Raw genomic sequence first — 17,855 nt, 5'->3', positions numbered from 1 at the left:
AATGGTAGACAGAGTTGAAGTCCAGAGACCACATTGCAAAAGTTGGTAAAACATCAAGCAATTACTTGGATGTTGAAAAAATGCTAACATGTAAAGATAGCTAAGTTATTTATCCCTCTTTATAAGACTATGATTTGGCCATATATCTTGACTGTTGTGCACAGATTTGGTCACCTCACCTCACCTGGATTTCTTGGGAACCATGAGGTGATAGAGAATTCAGAGACGAGTGATCAAGCTGGTGACAAGTCTATGGAACATTCCCTATGAGAATAGGTTGAAGGTGTGTGAGTTACAAAGTTTAGTTGATAGGCAGAAAAGAGGGGATGTGATAGGATCTTATAAGATGTTAAAGGGGATTTAAATTAGATTTTTTGTGTGAAGAGTGGTGAATGAGTGGCATGAATTGCCAGAATTAATTGAGTGCCCTGACAGTGAATCAGTGTGAGAGGTATGATAGGTTTAGTGCATATAAAAGTTAGTGCAATCTCCTGCAATGAGTCTCCAGACTCCATTTAGATACCATATAATAATAATAATATATATTTTAAAAAGATTAAATGACTGAAAGCTGAGAGATAAAAGTAAAAAAATACTATTTAAGTAGATTGCACAACTAGTAAATCTGTTATATGTGTGTGTTTTATTTCAGATTTTCAGTGAAATCCATTTGCAAGACAACAGATAACACAATGAAATTGTCAGATTAAGTGTAAGATAAAAATAATACAAGGGGAAAAAAAAGAAAAAGCCCTAAACATGAATTTTGAGACCTGTGCAATCAAGTCTTCCTTATTATATATTTTGTGTGATTTATGCAACTTCTGGCAACAGAAGTATGGCATAACATTATAAACCTAATATATATGACTTATTTTATGCAATATGTGCATCCTTGTAAATATGAAATATGTTTGTGTCATAAAATCAAAAAAAAAAAAAAAAAACAGTTCTTTTCTTGTTTGTTTCCTTTAGTTTTGTTTTGGTTTTCTCTCTTGGATGAAATTTCATGCATAAATTACTAGAAAATGACATCATTCACAGCTAAATGATTTAAATATTATTGCTGTGACCTATACTTTTTTTGTGAATTACTATCAGATCTTCCTGATGACTTGTAGGTTTGTTCTTTTTAGTTATTTATGATTTCCAGTAGTATGTCTCATTTTAGAAACAAAAAGTGAAAATGTCATACAACATTGTACATAGCCCAAAATGGCTATGTATAATGTATATGATGACCATTTAAAATATTCATTCATTAAGCCATCTGAGAGTTATGCTGGTTCAGTTCACAACATCTTAATGAAAGAAAGCAATACATTGTAGCTTTAGTATTTATAACTTAAGACTCTGAAGACTAATTGGAATCATTTTTAAATATAACTATTAATACTTTCCTTATGACATTATCTTGAGGGCTAACTAAGAGATTTTAAGGAGTAGTGTCTAGCTTGTGTGTCACAGGCTATTATTATTCATAATAATGCTTCAGGGAATAAACAACACTAAGAGAGGAAAAAATATATTTAGAACCCATTGGAACCAATAACTTCTCTATGAAATATTTTGAAAACCAAACACTCAACACAGCCACACTTAAAGCTGCACTATGTTGGTGATATATACTTGCTGTTAGGCCTCATGATCCAGACACATTTTTAGTACATCTCAACAGCCTGCATCCCAAAATAAATTTCATGGAAAAAGAAAGTAACAATTCTCCCCTTTAGATACACTAGTCACATGACTTCCTAATGGCTCATTATCCTTCTCTATTTACAGAAAACCCACTCATACAGGAAGGTATTTATATAAATAATCACATCATAATCTTTCCCAACAGTATGGCACCCTGAAAACATTTAGTCATCAAGTCAGCACTATTTGTTCAAATGATGCAATCCTTGAAACTGAGCTCAGGGACCTTTCCAACACCTTTTTAGCCAATGGCTACATCCACATCAGCTCATTCAACATCATCAGATACTGTATAATCACTCCTTTCCTTGGTGATGTTCCACACCTGTCCTCGCTAGGTGGTCCTGTTGTATGCTTTCTGAAGATCAGTCACTCCAGAAACACCATCCATCTCATTTGATAGTCTATCCCTTCCTCTTTTTACAGGAATTTGACCTTCTATTACTGTTTTGAGAAGTCTTCTTCCATCCTTTCAAACAAAATACTTTAGCTTTCTTCTGTCAGTGTCTTTAAGGAACTTGAACGTTCTTCCTATCTTTTCTAGCACCCATCCAATTGACTGCCTTTCAGTATATGAAATCCTCAGCAGTGCAGCCTTCTGTAAAACCACATCTCAAAAGCAACTATCCTTTTCCTATTAGTCTTCTTTAGGTTCCAGGTTTCACATCCATAAGTTGCTGTTGGAAAACCAGCTACATCCAGAATCTTCACGTTTGTTCCTGTGGAGATAGGTTCAGATTTTAGACAAGTCTCTGTCTGTTGTTTTAGCTATTCCTAGTCTTCTTCTGAACAGCAATTCTTCACATTAATAATGGATCCCAGGTATTCGAACTTGCTGACTTCCTGAATTCTTTCTCCATTAAGGTACACATGTTTCTCAGGAGCTTCCCTGTCTGTATTTCCTTTGAGAACCATAATCTTTGTCTTGCTAGGATTGAGTTGAAGTTCTCTGTTCTTATTGATCTTATTAACTTTGTTAAGGATTCATCCTAGTTCTTCCTTGTTATTACAAAGGAGTACTGTATCATCAGCATACCTCAGATTACTGATCAATCTGCCACCAGTCCTAATTCCTGTATTAAGCTCACCTAATACTTCATGTATGATGTCCTCAGCATAGATATTAATCAAGTGTAGAGAAAGTAGACATCCTTGTATAACACCTGTCTAGCAAACTTTTCATCCAGCTGGCTACCTTCATCCATTCTCCTGAAGATCAGCTGCATCTTCTTGTTCATCCTGGAGTTTAATAAAGTTCTTGTATCTGCAGTTTAGCCGACTTTGGACAGACTGGTAGACCAGTTAACATCTGCCTTGAAGAACACAAAAATTACATCTGCAACCATCTGTGTGGCAAGTCAGGACTGGCAAACCATGCTCTGGATACTCCTTCACATAGGATCAGATGGAGGAAACATCTATATTACACAGAAGTCATTATAGGTCTAAGAGACTATTTTTGGATTCATCAGCTATGAAACACTTTCCCGTCCTCAAAATAATGGTTGCATTAATTTTCCAAAGATCTGGGAGAGTGTTGTTTTAAGAATTGATAGCCTGAACTTCTCTAAATTAACTTTATGCATATCCAACTCATAGAGGGCACCATGCAAGTAGCTCTGTTGTCAGTTACAATTTAAATTGTTTTTCACGATTACTTAGTTGCGTGCCTCTCACAGTTATGTTTGTGCTCTGATAATAAGAAAACCAGTGAAATATTAGTGTGTTTAATAAATATATGTTTTCCTCTCTTGATGTTGTTTATACCATGAAGCATTTATGACCACAACACTGAAGCATTTCTATATGTATAGAATATTGTTTTCTAGAAATTTATGCCATTATTTATTAAATATGTTTATTCTCTTAACACGTTCATTGTCAATCACGCGATATCGTGTGGTTCAACTTCTCACCGGTCGGCCGATCACGCGTTATCGCCGCTATCAAGTTTCTAAGTGGAATAGCGGCCACAGCAAAATGGCACGTAATATTTATATTGGCCACTAGGGAAGGGATCGACTTTCGTGGAGTGGGGATGGCCGCCAGCCATTGTCTATTGTTTATGTTAGCCAGTGCGCACAGTGGCGGCGTTCGGACAAGGCAACGACACGACAATTTTGTTTAGTTATTCGTTGATTTAGCGTGCTTGAAGTTTGGTTTTTATTTATTTTAAGTATTGTTTTTGTTTGTTTTTTTTAGTAAGTTCCCTATAAATGTTGATTTTTGATAATTATTTTTTTCTATTTGTACGTTATTTTTAAAAATTCTATGTGATTATAAAAGACTGATAATTAAAGTTATAATTATTATATTTAAATGTTTTTTATTTGTAAAATATATAACTTATTTGACCGAATTACATATCACGCGATATTGCGTAATAGATATTTAGAGTACATAAATCCTATGTACATAATAATAAAAGCATATAAATAATATATTAACTTATTTTGAGCACAATAAAAACTAAAAAAAATAAAAAAAATTTGGCCACCACACGAAATTCCAATTTTCAGCTTGGCAGTGAACGTGTTAAAGCATGTTTAACTGTCTTTGTATGCTGTGATATTACCAATGCTTTTGGGACTTATTTCTTAACTTGGCATTGTTATTTGTAGGTATATATTACATGTGTTTAATTCACCAAGTATTGTCACTGCCAGGTGGTACTTACTGGCTCTTCTTGGTGATGGTGGATGAATACATTTTTATTAATATATTTTGTAATTTTTATACTTTTACTAATGTTATAAAGTTCTATTTATACATCAAATGGAGATAAAGACTATATTTATGATATATCTATGAAGCTTACACTTTAAAAGCCATTGCAGAAGTGTGGCTGATGTTTTAATCATTTACTTTCTTTTTATCTCCTTTTGTTGTGCTATAAATTTTTTTGAATGTAGCCCTCTCAAATATGCTATGTAGATTAACTTTTTTTATATGAAATCTAAAAATTGTTTAAATAAACATATTGTATTTTGTTTCATGGGAAAGATAACAGTTTTGTCAATTTGATAAGCCACTGTTTTTTGCTGTGTAATAATAAAGAAGTTCAGAATACAAAGTCTTAATAAATGATAGGAATTTTGGCTGTCACCAACAAACACAACCACCCCTTAAATTAGTATTATCAAAGGCCTGTTAATGATGTTTTTTTTTTTTTTTTTTATTCTGTTCCAAAAAAAGTGATCTTAAATTAAATTGAATTGTTGTTGTTGTCTTGTCCTTTGAAGAGTCTTAGATGTTTCCGTGTGCTCCTTGAACTGCTTTGGCTATGTCCGTGAGTTCGTTTGTATAGAGCTGTTGTTCAGGATTAGGATCTGTTTCTTGCAAGGCTGCTGTAATTGCTGGACAGGTAAAAATGTGGGTGTCAGTTGAGTATTGGGGCAGTTTCTATATGTTCTAGTATCATCTGTATTGATCTTCATTCCTCTATAACAGTGGTCGCCAAAGAGGTTGATATCAACCCCTGGGGTCGATATGACATTATTAGGGGTCGATTCAGGCTCAGGAGTTGATTGGGGGCCGACAGAAAAATATAAGACATCATTGTATGGGTAATATTTAATTTGGTTAACTTGGATTACCTCCATGACAAAAGACATGGAGATAATGACAGTGCAATTAAGAGTGAATCATGGGATCAGTACCGCCATCTTACATGTCCATGAATAGGACCTGTAAGATGGAGTAAGGTCATGAAAATAGTTACTGAGGCCAATCAAGTAGGCCAAAATGACGTATTTACCAATAAACGGATGTTGGTGGTTCCTGCCGGCCGGCGCAGTGGGAGCGAGATTGCAACACGTGCGTGGTTCTTATTTACTGATACAAGTATTTGATCCCGGTCTCATTTTTGCGCATTGACATACAAGTGAGCATTAATGTTCTAAAATTCATCAACATACATATTATAATTCAATCGTTATTCATTCATGAACTAAACTTCTATGTTGAAGAGTTGAACACGCTGGTAGTAATACCAGTGATATTAATACCAGTAGTTTATTAATATCACTAGTAATACCAGTGATATTACTAGTGATAGTAATAGTAGTAGTAATATAATAATATATACTATATTATACATACAATAAACACTGTAATTATAAAATAAACAATCTAAAAACTCACATAAGCGTCTTTTTTTGCTTGTCCTATTATAATTACGTAATAGTAAAATATACGGGGTCGATAAGAAGTCAAGAATCGCTTGAAGGGGTGGACGGGCAAATAACTTTGGTGAGCCCTGCTCTATAATGTCCTGTACGTAGTCTTGCTATCGCAGTGGAGGTCTTTCTATCAGCATTGATTTCGGGAATTTGATGTTGTATCACTGATTTCAGTGGAATTAGTTTAGCTTTTGCTAGTGCGTTAGCATCAGCAAGAGTTATCATGTGAGTTTCTTGGTTGAGTTCTCTGGCCTCTTTTGCTAATTTATCAGCTGCTTCATTGTAATCAATGCCTACGTGAGCAGGAATCCATTGTAAATTGCAACTTTTTCCTGAACACTTTAGTTGATTTAAGAGTTTATGGGTGTCTTGTGTGAACTTGGTATTTCCATTTTTGATTGCCTCCATAGCTGATCTTGAGTCACTGTAAATTATAATTCCTTCAGATTGTTGAGATGATAATTTTAAGTAGGCTTCGAGTGCTTTATTTATTGCATAAAGTTTGCTGGTAAAATTGGAAGCATTTCTCCCAGATCCAACTTTTATTGAAAGTTTTTCATTTTTCGGGAGTAGAAGGAGAACACCAGCGCCTCCATTAATCACATTGGTATCTGACGATCCATCGGTATAACAAATAACCTGTTTGGAGGATGAAAGAAGGTTGATAGTATTTAGGTCTTTTTCTTTGAGCATTTTTTTTTTATTCTTTTTTTGTACAGAGTTTGGTAAGGTTTAGATTAATGGAGGTATTTGAAGGTAAAGCACTGAAAAATAGAGGTTCTTTGTTTATGTGGGCATTTAGTTGATCAAGACCTATTTCCTTCCTGTCATCATATTGTGAAGTTGATGATCTGTGAAGTCTGCATTTTTGATTCCAGTGTTCATAAGTTTTTAGGGAGATATGATCACTTTGGTAGCTTCTGATATTATTTATGAATTTTATGGTAGCAAATTTTCATCTGTTCTCCAGCAGGTCAACCCCACATTCCTGTTGGGCTTGGATGTTGTTAGTGGATGAGACTGCACCAATGATAATCTTGGATGCTTTTTGGTATTTTGTCTAATTTTTCTTTTACCGATGAGGCTGAAGGTTACCAGATAGGTGCTGCATATTCCATTATTGGCCTTATTAATGTAGTGCAAGTAGTTTTGAGGATTTTTGGCTTTGCGTCCCAATTTGTTCCACCAAGCCTTTTCAGTATATTTAATTTTTTTAGAACTCTGTTGGAAGTGTTAGAGATGTGTTGTGTTGTGCAAAACGTAATTCCTGATCAAGCGCAATACCAGGGTATTTTGGATTTGTGACTTTTTCGATTAGCATGTTGTTGATCATGACTTTGGGATTGTAGGAATGTCTATTTTTCCTGTCTGCACTAAAGGTGCTTAGTTTTGTTTTGTCTGGGTTGATTTCAAGTTCATCTGACCATTTTTCTAATCCTGTCATGGATTTGTTTAGAATCTCCTCTGATTCTTTGATTTTAGCACTAGTGTGCCAGATGGCTATATCATCTGCGTAGCAAGCTACTTTTGTGTCTTCTGTAAGGTAGGGATGAATGTTATTGACATATAAAAGGAATAGTAAGGGACTGAGTACTGAACCCTGGGGAACACCAGCCCAGGTTCTCTGCTCTCTTGATATTGCTGCATTGATTCTGACTTCGATCTTTCTTCCTTTAATGAAATCAGCAATCCAGATTAAAGCATTTCCTCTAATTCCAATATCATGTACTGTTTGTATTAATTTTTTGATCCAAAGACGATCGAAAGCAGCAGTCATATCAAGGAATATGGCAGTTGTCTTTTTTTGTTGTTTTTTTCCTGAAACAAGTCTATTATTGTTTGGCAGAAGTGGAATATTTGATCTGTTGTCGAATGATGGGCTCTATAGGCAGTTTGGTAGTAGTTAATTTTCTTATTTTTTGTCAGCCAGTGCATGAGCCTGGAGTGTATGATTCTTTCAGTAATTTTATAGGGTATGCTAGTTAATGACAGCATTTTTGTCAGGTTTCAGGATGGGTACAATAACTAAGTTTTTCCATTGTTTTGGAAATTTGTCTGTTCGCCAAGAGGTATTGAGAATTTTCAGCAGTTGTTCTTTGACGTTTTTGGCAAGGTGTTTGACCATATGACCAAAGATAAGATCATTACCAAGACATTTATTAGGTGCAGTTTTCTCGATTGATGAATTTAGTTCCCTTAGTGTAAATTCTTCGGAGAAGATGTCATTGGTTGGTATGTTCTTGCTTGTTTTAGTAGTTTACTTGTGAGTTTATTATGGGTCTTGTCCTCTCTTTTATATTGAAGTTTGGAGTTGTTTGAATAGGTGTTTTGCCAGTGTGTTTGCAATTTCTTGATCTGTAATAGCTTGTTTCCCAGCATTTATGAAGTTTGTTTATTGTTGGTTCTCTTTTTTTGATATTGTTGTCTAGGATTCTAATAATGTTCCAGTGTTGGCTGTCTTTTCTTGGATTCAGGTTACTTACTGCAAAGCTCTGCCCATTTCTCTTGTTTGCACTTTCAAATTTCCTGCTCTATTTTGTGTGTTATTGAGAGTTTATTTTTCACTTGGTTAGACTATAATAAGTTTAGTTTAATCCTTTATCCAAGTGTGAGCAAACAAAGTTTGCGACTGAAAGTATCTTCAAGACTGGGGTAAGGTAGTACAACACCGGGCAACTCGTTGCAAAGGTGGAGAAAGATGTTAAGAGTTGTTCAGAGAAGGATGTTAAGAGTTTATTTTTCACTTGGTTTGATTATAATAAGTTTAGTTTAATCCTTTATTCAAGTGTGAGCAAACATGAGATGAGATGACCTCTCATTGCTTCTTCCTTGGTGTCTCCACTACTGGGCCTGGCTCCCACTCGAGACCTCAGTAAAGGTCGAAACTAGTATGGGTAGTGGCCCTTGCCTTAATAATAAGGCATATCCGCAAGGAGATGTGCTTTGCATTATGGGAGATACTGAGATAGGAGTAATGAGAGCTTTATCCACCTTTGCAACGAGTTGCCCGGTGTTGTACTACCTTACCCCAGTCCTGAAGATACTTTCAGGTGCAAACTTTGTTTGCTCACACTTGGATAAAGGATTAAACTAAACTTATTATAGTCTAACCAAGTGAAAAATAAACTCTCAACATCTTTCTCTGAATCTGGAGTAATTTAATAATAAGGTTGTACACCCTTTGGTAACTCCTATAGGTTGGGATGACCTCTCATTGCTTCTGCCTTGGTGTCTCCACTACTGGGCCTGGCTCCAACTGACGAGACCTCAATAAAGGTCGAAATCGGTTTGGGTAGTGGCCCTTGCCTTAATGCATAGCATTACACATATCTGCAAGGAGATGTGCTTTGCATTATGGGAGATACTGAGATAGGAGTAATGAGAGCTTTATCCACCTTTGCAACGAGTTTCCCGGTGTTGTACTACCTTACCCCAGTCCTGAAGATACTTTCAGTCGCAAACTTTGTTTGCTCACACTTGGATAAAGGATTAAACTAAACTTATTATAGTCTAACCAAGTGAAAAATAAACTCTCAACATCTTTCTCTGAATTTAATAATAAGGTTGTACACCCTTTGGCAACTCCTATAGGTTGGGATGACCTCTCATTGCTTCTGCCTTGGTGTCTCCACTACTGGGCCTGGCTCACACTGACGAGACCTCAGTAAAGGTCAAAACTGGTATGGGTAGTGGCCCTTGCCTTAATGATAAGGCACATATCCACAAGGAGATGTGCTTTGCATTATGGGAGATATTGAGATAGGAGTGATGACTTTCTCCACCTTTGCAGCGAGTTGCCCGGTGTTGTTACTACCTTACCCCAGTCCTGAAGATACTTTCAGGTGCAAACTTTGTTTGCTCACACTTGGATAAAGGATTAAACTGAACTTATTATTTGTGTGTTATGTCCATTCATTTCTTTCTGGATTCATCAGTTTTATTAATTCTGAATTGTTCATTGATATTGTCTCTTTCTGTAATCATTGAATCAATATTGTGATCTTTCCAGTATGTATCCAGGTATTTTTCCGTTTGCCTCTTGGTATTGTTGCTTTGGCAGCTTTACTGATGTATGAAGTAAGTACATGTATTTGTAATTTTCTGTAAAGGTTTCCAGAGACAGGTTCATCTTGACAGAGGCTCTCCAAGATTTGAGTAAACCTTGTCCAGTCGACTTTTCTGAACTTCCATGTCCTTTTGATTTGCTGTTCTTGATCAATCTTGAAGTTTAGTGTTGTTATTATGAGTCTGTGGTCATTGATGGCATTTCCCAAAATTTTCCATTGTGAACTTGATGCAATGCTATAATTAATAGCTGTGATGTCAATAGCAGATTCAGTTCCCATAGTTTTAGAGAGAGAGTGCTTGAGGTCTCTTCAGTGGGCCTTACCCCGGTCCTGAAGATATTTTCCGGTGCAAAGTTTGTTTGCTCACATTTGGACAAAGGATTAAACTAAATTTATTATAGTCTAACCAAGTGAAAAATAAACTTTCAACATCTTTCTCTAAATCCAGAGTAATTTAATAAAAAGGTGGCACACCATTTGGCAACTCCTATAGGTAAAGATGACCTGCCATTGCTTCTGCCTGGTATCTCCACCTCTGGGCCTCGCTCCCACTGAAGAGACGTCAATAAAGGTCGAAACTAGTCTGGGTATTGGCCCTTCCTTTAATGCATAATATTATACATATCCGGAAGATGTGTTTTGCATTATGGGAGATACTGAGATAGGAGTGGTTAGCTTGCTCCACCTTTGCTGCGAGTTTCCCAGTGTTGTACTACTTACCCCAGTCCTGAAGATATTTTCAGGTGCAAACTTTGTTTGCTCACACTTGGATAAAGGATTAAACTAATTTTATTATACTATAAGCTGTAGTCATTAGGGTACCGTTTTCTGTGGAAGTATCTGGAAGATACTTCCACAGAAAACGGTACCAGAATGGTTACAGGTTCTGGAAGTATCTTCCAGAACCAAGTCAGTTGGAATGAAAGAGGAATTGGAGAAGCTGATGTAATAGGTCTGACATATAAAAGAATGGTAGGTTGGTTTGCCACATGCTTAATATGATCTACTTTACAGTGAACAGGCTGTGTGTTTGAATCATGCTATTGACATGCATGGTTTTGATTATATTTATGTACTAGTTGTTTCATGTGTAGCCTTCTGGATATAGCACTTTAGGCTGCCCTGAGGAAGATCATTCTAACTTCAGTTCTATTCACCAACTAGAACTCTTGATAAGTCTTTCCTCTACAGGTTCCGAGTTAGTCAATCTCTAGCACGAACGAGTAGCTTTTCCTCCTGGGAACTCAGCAATAAACTACCCATTTCGAAAAAATCGACCATAGAACTCACACTGTTACGGACAATAATATACAGTATTGGGATTAGAGATAAGATGTTGACATCTCTTTGGCATATTCTTTCCTGAAAAGTGTTCATTCATTGATGATTTAGGATCCTTATAAATAAATGCTTTTATGATGAAGTCTAGCTTCCCACTAGTTTTCAAAAAGATAGTTTTGGATAAATGCGCTCCACCTGCGTCCTTTTTAGATTAAATAGAATTAAAGGATTTATATATATATATATATATATATATATATATATATTGCTTCACACTATATGAGGAGCCTCGATAGCTCAGTCGGTATGAACAAAGCCCTTTGGTCGAAAAGAACTGTTCGATTCCGGTCCATGACTTGAGAAACCTTTATGTAGTCTCTTTCGACTAAAGGTGAGTTATCCAGTCTCGTACGGCCGTGGACGGTTTTTTGTCCCTCAAAACAGGCAATTCGGTCCCGTGAACACACACGATTAGTCATAAATATACTCATGGCAAGGAAGGCAAAGGGAAACCATCTTGCTGATAATCATCTCCCTGATTTGTATCATAATGCTTCCCCAAAAGGCAGAAAAGAAAATACATAGACTGTATGAGATCACTTCCCTCTTTTTTGGAGGCTTGAAGTTGCGTGAAAAACTTCTATGTTCGGCTTTTAGACAGGATTTCCAGACTACATTAAACCAAATAAAAAGTAATAACTAAAAAGAAGACAATATAGAAATAATTAGCCTACCTTGGTGCTAATGTACTATTTATTTATAGTCATATGTAAACAGTTGATTGTGTTTTATGGACAGTTGTGGGGGAAATGGGTGCCAGTTTATTGGAATAGTGTCCGTGTATAAAAGATAAGGCTGAAACAGTGCACTTTTAATCATATAGCTGAAGTGAGTCAGTTGAGAGAGAGATCATTGATCAGATAAAGTACTCTTCTCTTGAAGAGTACTTTGTCTGTAAATCAAAATATTTACGGACATTTTTAGAGAACTATTCCAAGATCTATTTTTGGTAGCATTAAAGATGTCCATGTCATTCTCAACTCATGGCAGGATGGAATGGTCTGTTTAAGGCAGTTACAGAAGTACTGAAGCTTGAATGTTTGCACCCTGCATGGATTAACACTAAAGCAGAAGGGATCAAGTATGCTGATTTTGGAAAAAAGTGGTAATTTACGGACATAAGAAAGAGGGTAGGCGAAAACAGTGGTCCCAAGGGTAACTCATTGTATTGGTGGGAAGCGTAAAGGCTGTACAATATAATGTATAATGACTGGCTTCACAGAAACCTTCCAACTAAATTACAGAGAGTGGAAATGGGATCAAAGGATGGAAATTTGCCAAGAAAGCTTTGATTCCATAGTGATCACATGCGCTGATAATCTCAGGGGCAAACAGCACAAGTTCTTCAAATCTTTCTACAGCATGAATCCTCAGGTAGGCTCGATCTGCTGTGGATTTAGAGAGGACCCAGGTGTGGTCAGTGGGTTGATGGTTTGAATATAGGCTTGTTTCTATGTTGTTTGAGTATAAAAGAGTAATGATGATGCATATAGTTTTGTTTGTGAAGTACGACTTCTGAGCACAGAAAACCAGAGACACTTTCAGACCAGAAGACTGGTATCCAGATTATTTTGATATCATTCTCACTGGAGACATGTATTGAACTATTATTATTATTACCTGACACTTCCAGGGAGTCCAAGGACTGATCGAGGGGAGGGCACCTACTCTATAACTCTCCGTCTCCACCACTCAATCCACCAACTACAGCGAACCGCATTTACACCAACGCAATCTACTGTCCTTCATCACCACCACTACTATTTTTCACAGAAAATTACAAACATCCATGCCCACGGCGGCATTCGAGCCTGCAGCCTTTTGACTGGAGAGCAGATACGCTAACCACTCAGCCAACCAGGCCGGCTTTCTAGTATGCTATATATACATAAATAACTGTGGTTATTTATGCATGAATTTATAAGAGAGTAACGATGCCAGTGGTTAGATTTATCTTGTGGCATTGCTGAATCTAATCCTAATCCTGTGGTTTCTTCTCTTTGAGAGGTGGAAACATAGATTATCAGAAAGTTGCCCCCAAAACCTTCGCAAGCTAATAGAAGGAATGTGGAGGTTGGGTTGGAGGTTATATTGTGAGTGGTTGGTGTAATTTTTTGCGCTAGTGTAAAATTGGTGGTTTTTATCTGTTTTATTGCATTTTTTTCTTTAGAAAATTAGTGTTTTATAGTATATTAGAGAAGAATTTCATTTTTCAGGGTATTTGGTATCTTTATAATATATTTTTATTGTGATATTTTAATATTAAATACAGTTGTAAAATGACACCAAAACCGCAGAAGAAACGGAACGCTAACAAGAACAGCAAAGTAGTGAACAAGAAGATTTTATCCACTAACGATATTGAAGAGAATATTAAAAATAATTTAACCCCCAAAATCGCTAGCTTAAAGCAGATTATTAGATAGACGATGAGGGAACTACAGAAAGTCGAGGGCGTTTAGAGGGGCATGGGCAGTGGCGGCTCGTGGAATGAAATCGTGGGCGCGCTGCAACTTTCTAAATATACATACACACTGTAAGTACAGTGTTTACGTGTTTGGATAAAATATTAAAATTATGGTAAAAATTTAAAAAAAAAATTAAACATGAAAAAAATATTGTTTATTATCGATAAAATTATTCAAATTTACTTTAAAATAAAATCCATTCCTTTAATTGTAATTAAAGAAATGGATTTACAAGACATTACAGTTATATCCTTTAATTGTTTAATATATAAAGAGACGGAGTAAATACGATAAGCACTACGAACACTACTACTGGCGCAAGCTGCATATAAACAACAGTGGAATTGCGCGACGGGCAGGGCTACATTACGCTAATAGCTCGCATCTCACTATGACGTGCATATGCTTGTGAGCGTAGCAATATGGCACTGTGGTAAACACAGTGCTGCTAGCGTCCTTCGCCCTCCTAAATGCTACAAGATGGATTTTTATTGTTTTTTATACAAAATAAGAGAATTGTATAGGATTGATGATGATAAAAATAAATATTACAGAAAATATAAACAAATTAATAAATATATTTATACAGCGAGAAAAATTGGGATACTGCAGTGTCTATGCATGAGCCGCCCCTGGTCAGTAAATGAATGCTAGGCGTATCCTAAACAAAGCAGTAGAGTTTGTTGCCTTGGATAGTATATTGGGACCTCATATTGTAGGCATTAGTGAGACTTGGCTATCACAGGCAGACGTACTAACTGGTATCAAGTGTAAAGGGTCCACTGTTTTTAGAAAGGATGGACAGGATAGGAGAGGAGGGAGCCTACTGCTTATGATATCAAATGTCTTACCAAATAAATGCGATGTATGCGAAAAGAGTAATCATAACAGGAGCTTTTAATTATCCAAACACTGACTGGGTAGCTATGAAATTGCATGAAAAGAATGACACTGAATTTATTGAGCTATTGCTAACCAACATTCTCAGGTAGCATGTATAATAGAAGGAACTTGCACTCAAAGAATATTAGATTCGATTATAGTGTTAGAAGGTGGTTCAGTTAAAGATGCAACTATTCTGCTTCAGGTTGGTGACAATGGTCATGAAGTGGCTAAGTTTATGAAGGTTCCATTCAGAAAATATTACTTGCTTAACTACAAAGCAGGAAATTATGACTACCTGAGGGATACACTGTGTTCAGTTCCACTATCAGTTATTAGATGAAAGGATATTGACAGTGTGTTGGAAGTGATATCCGTTGTCCAAATCAGAGAATACTGAATCACTAGTTTCAATCTGATTATGATTGATATTTATTACTGCTGGGTGCACATAACTTGGATCTTCTTTAGTTTTATATTTAAGCTGTGAGGGTGATAGCTATGATCACACACACACACACACATTTCTTAATCTAGTCCCAGACATGCTCCATAGATTGAAACTGTTCTAATCACTTCAGGTCTTCAGTAAGTGGGAGGAAGTCTTGTTCTGGGCGATGAAATTCATCTCTCACATGAAGACAATCACAAACATCCATGCTCATAGCGGAATTCGAACCTGCAGTTTTTTTTTTCTTTTTTCTTGGGTTGAAGAACTAATTTGCTAAACACTCAGCTTAGCAGGCCAGCAACATTGATGTTAACTTTTTATAACTTTCTCTTCATAAGTCTTCCATGATCATGTATCATTCGAACATGAACTGCATCTATAAATCATTCAGCTCCTTTACTACCATATTTGTAACTCGTTGCTTTATGTGCACTTCCCATTAATCACAACAAACATAGTGAACGACGCTGCTAATACTTTTCTCTTTGCTTCCTGGTTTTTAACAACTTGAAAATATTAGTTCACTGTTCATTCTATATCTTTTTTTGCATTAAGTTATTATGAAAATAAAATCCTACTTGTGCTGCTTTGAATTATTCTAAGGTTAGAATCTACTGATATTTATTTTGATATATTTGTAGTTACTTATGTGGCCCTATGGAAATGGCCTTTGCTTCCGTAACTAAGGTCCCTCTAGACCAGGCATGGGCAACCTTTCCTAGTTCGGGGGCTAAATTAGCATTCTGTCTCCGAGTCAAGAGCCGGACAAAATTATTAAATAAAATAAATTATTATTAAATGAATTAAAACAAGTTGCTACTTCATATTTCATTTATTTATAATATAATGTTTTGGTATAAAACTGTACATAAATTTTATAATATAATGAACGACATAACAATTTAATGTGAAGATTGACCTTGTACTTGAACTACGAGACTATCAATATTGACGTTAATATTACTTAAGCATAATCGCATAGCATTTTCGAGGTTTTCGTCCATTATTCTTGTCCGAATTTTTGATTTATTGTATTTCATCCTCGAAAAAAACTGTTCACACATATATGTGCTGCCGAAAAGACAATTGATTTTTCTTGAAAAGGCACGTAAATTTGTATATTTTTCTTCCACCAAATAAAATTTATAAAAATCAACGCAATGTTGTTAAATCGTGATTTTAGCACTAAATCCGCCTGAAGCTCAATAAGTTACATCTGTAAGTTTTATGGCACATTATTTACATCAGCATCCATCGGACGAGTAAGTATAGCGAATGCGAAGTCTTTGTTTTTGAAGTTGGCAAACCTTGTATCAAATTGCTCTATTAGTGCCTTCAGTTCATCTCCATAACAATTATTATTATTCCTGATACCTCCAAGGAGTCCGAAGACTCACCGCGGGAGGACATCTTCAACTGTCTCTACACCTTACCTCTACTACGAATCAACGCCATCTACCGCCCACCTCCAACACCACCACAACTAGTAATTTTTGTCTGTAAATTGCGTGTGTTCTGAAGGGCCGATTTGTATGTATGCGGGATGAAAAACCCGAGTTTCCGGGAGAAAAAACCCTGCTACTTCCGTATGAGATCGGCTAACTCACCATCGATTGAAATCGACCAGATAAAGATTCCTCCCGTCGCGACGAGAATCAAACTTAGGCCTATTCCAATCGAAGGGCGCAATGTACCGTCGTTCTTCCAATTGCGCTACGGAGGCGCTAATATATAGTTATAAATATCCCTTATACAATTATAAGGGATATTTTTTATGACTTGCTAGAGTAGGAAAATTATAACAATTTTTAGCTCTTATGTGACTTTCCAACAATCTTAGTTTATTACAAAAAGCTTTGACATGTCCATGCAGTTCATGAACCAATTGTCCCTGTTTTTGCAATTTAAGATTCAGTTCGTTTAGGTATCCGGTGACATCTGCAAGGAATGCTAAATCACACACCCGCTCATCATCTTTTACTTGGTTAATTGTGTTGCCTTTTATGTCCATAATATCTGCAATGTATTGTCTCAGATCATAAAATCGTTTTAACATTTTACCTTTACTCAACCACCTCACTCCACAATAATAAGACACATCTTCATAATCCGAAAATAAATCTGCCAAATACTCCTTAAATTGGCGGTGATTAAGTGCACGTGACTTAATAAATTTAATACTACAACTTCCATAACATTTGTGAATTTAATCGATTTTGCACGCAGATTTTGTTGGTGGATAATGCAGTGAAAATTTGATTAAATTTTCCGGATGGATCTGTAGTTCTATTGCTCTTTCATGAACTATTCCAATAAATTCCTTCTGTGCACCAACCATTGCAGGGGCTTCATCAGTACATATGCCAGATAGTGAACTCCATTTAAGCCCAAATCTCTCGAAGACTGTGTTGACTATTTCAAATATATCTTCACCGGTAGTTGTTCCTTTTAATGGCCGAAGCGCCAATAATTCTTCTGTGATGTTGTAATCCGCATTAACTCCGCGAATAAATATTGCTAGTTGTGCTGTGTCAGAGGCATCGGTGCTGTCATCCAAAGCAATTGAAAATGCTTCCAATCTAGCAATCTTCTCTTTTAAACTTTTTTTGATATCATCAGCCATAATTTCTATCCGTCGGACAACAGTACGTCTCGACAAACGAATATTCCCGAAGGCTTTTTCTTTTCAGGACATATTATACTTGCAACATCCAGCAGACATTCTTTGATAAATTCTCCTTCACCAAATGACTTAGAATGCTTA

At 36.2% G+C, this 17,855-nt stretch overlaps 1 protein-coding gene across 2 annotated transcripts in view; it reads left to right on the top strand.

Moving 5' to 3' along the window:
- LOC150102163 (selenoprotein N-like) overlaps positions 1-4,785 on the top strand; it is an 82,523-nt gene extending 77,738 nt beyond the window's left edge. For both annotated transcript variants that reach the window (XM_090399315.1, XM_090399314.1), the window contains exon 9: positions 653-4,785. The gene's annotated coding sequence lies outside the window, so the exon portion shown is untranslated. The remainder of the gene's footprint in view (positions 1-652) is intronic.
- Positions 4,786-17,855: the final 13,070 nt, after the last annotated feature.

The sequence above is a fragment of the Typopeltis vanoorti genome, chromosome 10, assembly GCF_054136105.1.
Source record: "Typopeltis vanoorti isolate ZY-2024b chromosome 10, IOZ_Tvanoo_1.0, whole genome shotgun sequence".
NCBI classification, from domain to species: Eukaryota; Metazoa; Arthropoda; class Arachnida; order Uropygi; family Thelyphonidae; genus Typopeltis; species Typopeltis vanoorti.
The sequence above is the reverse complement of the archived record's forward strand: the minus strand, read 5'-3'. Positions and strand labels throughout refer to the sequence as shown.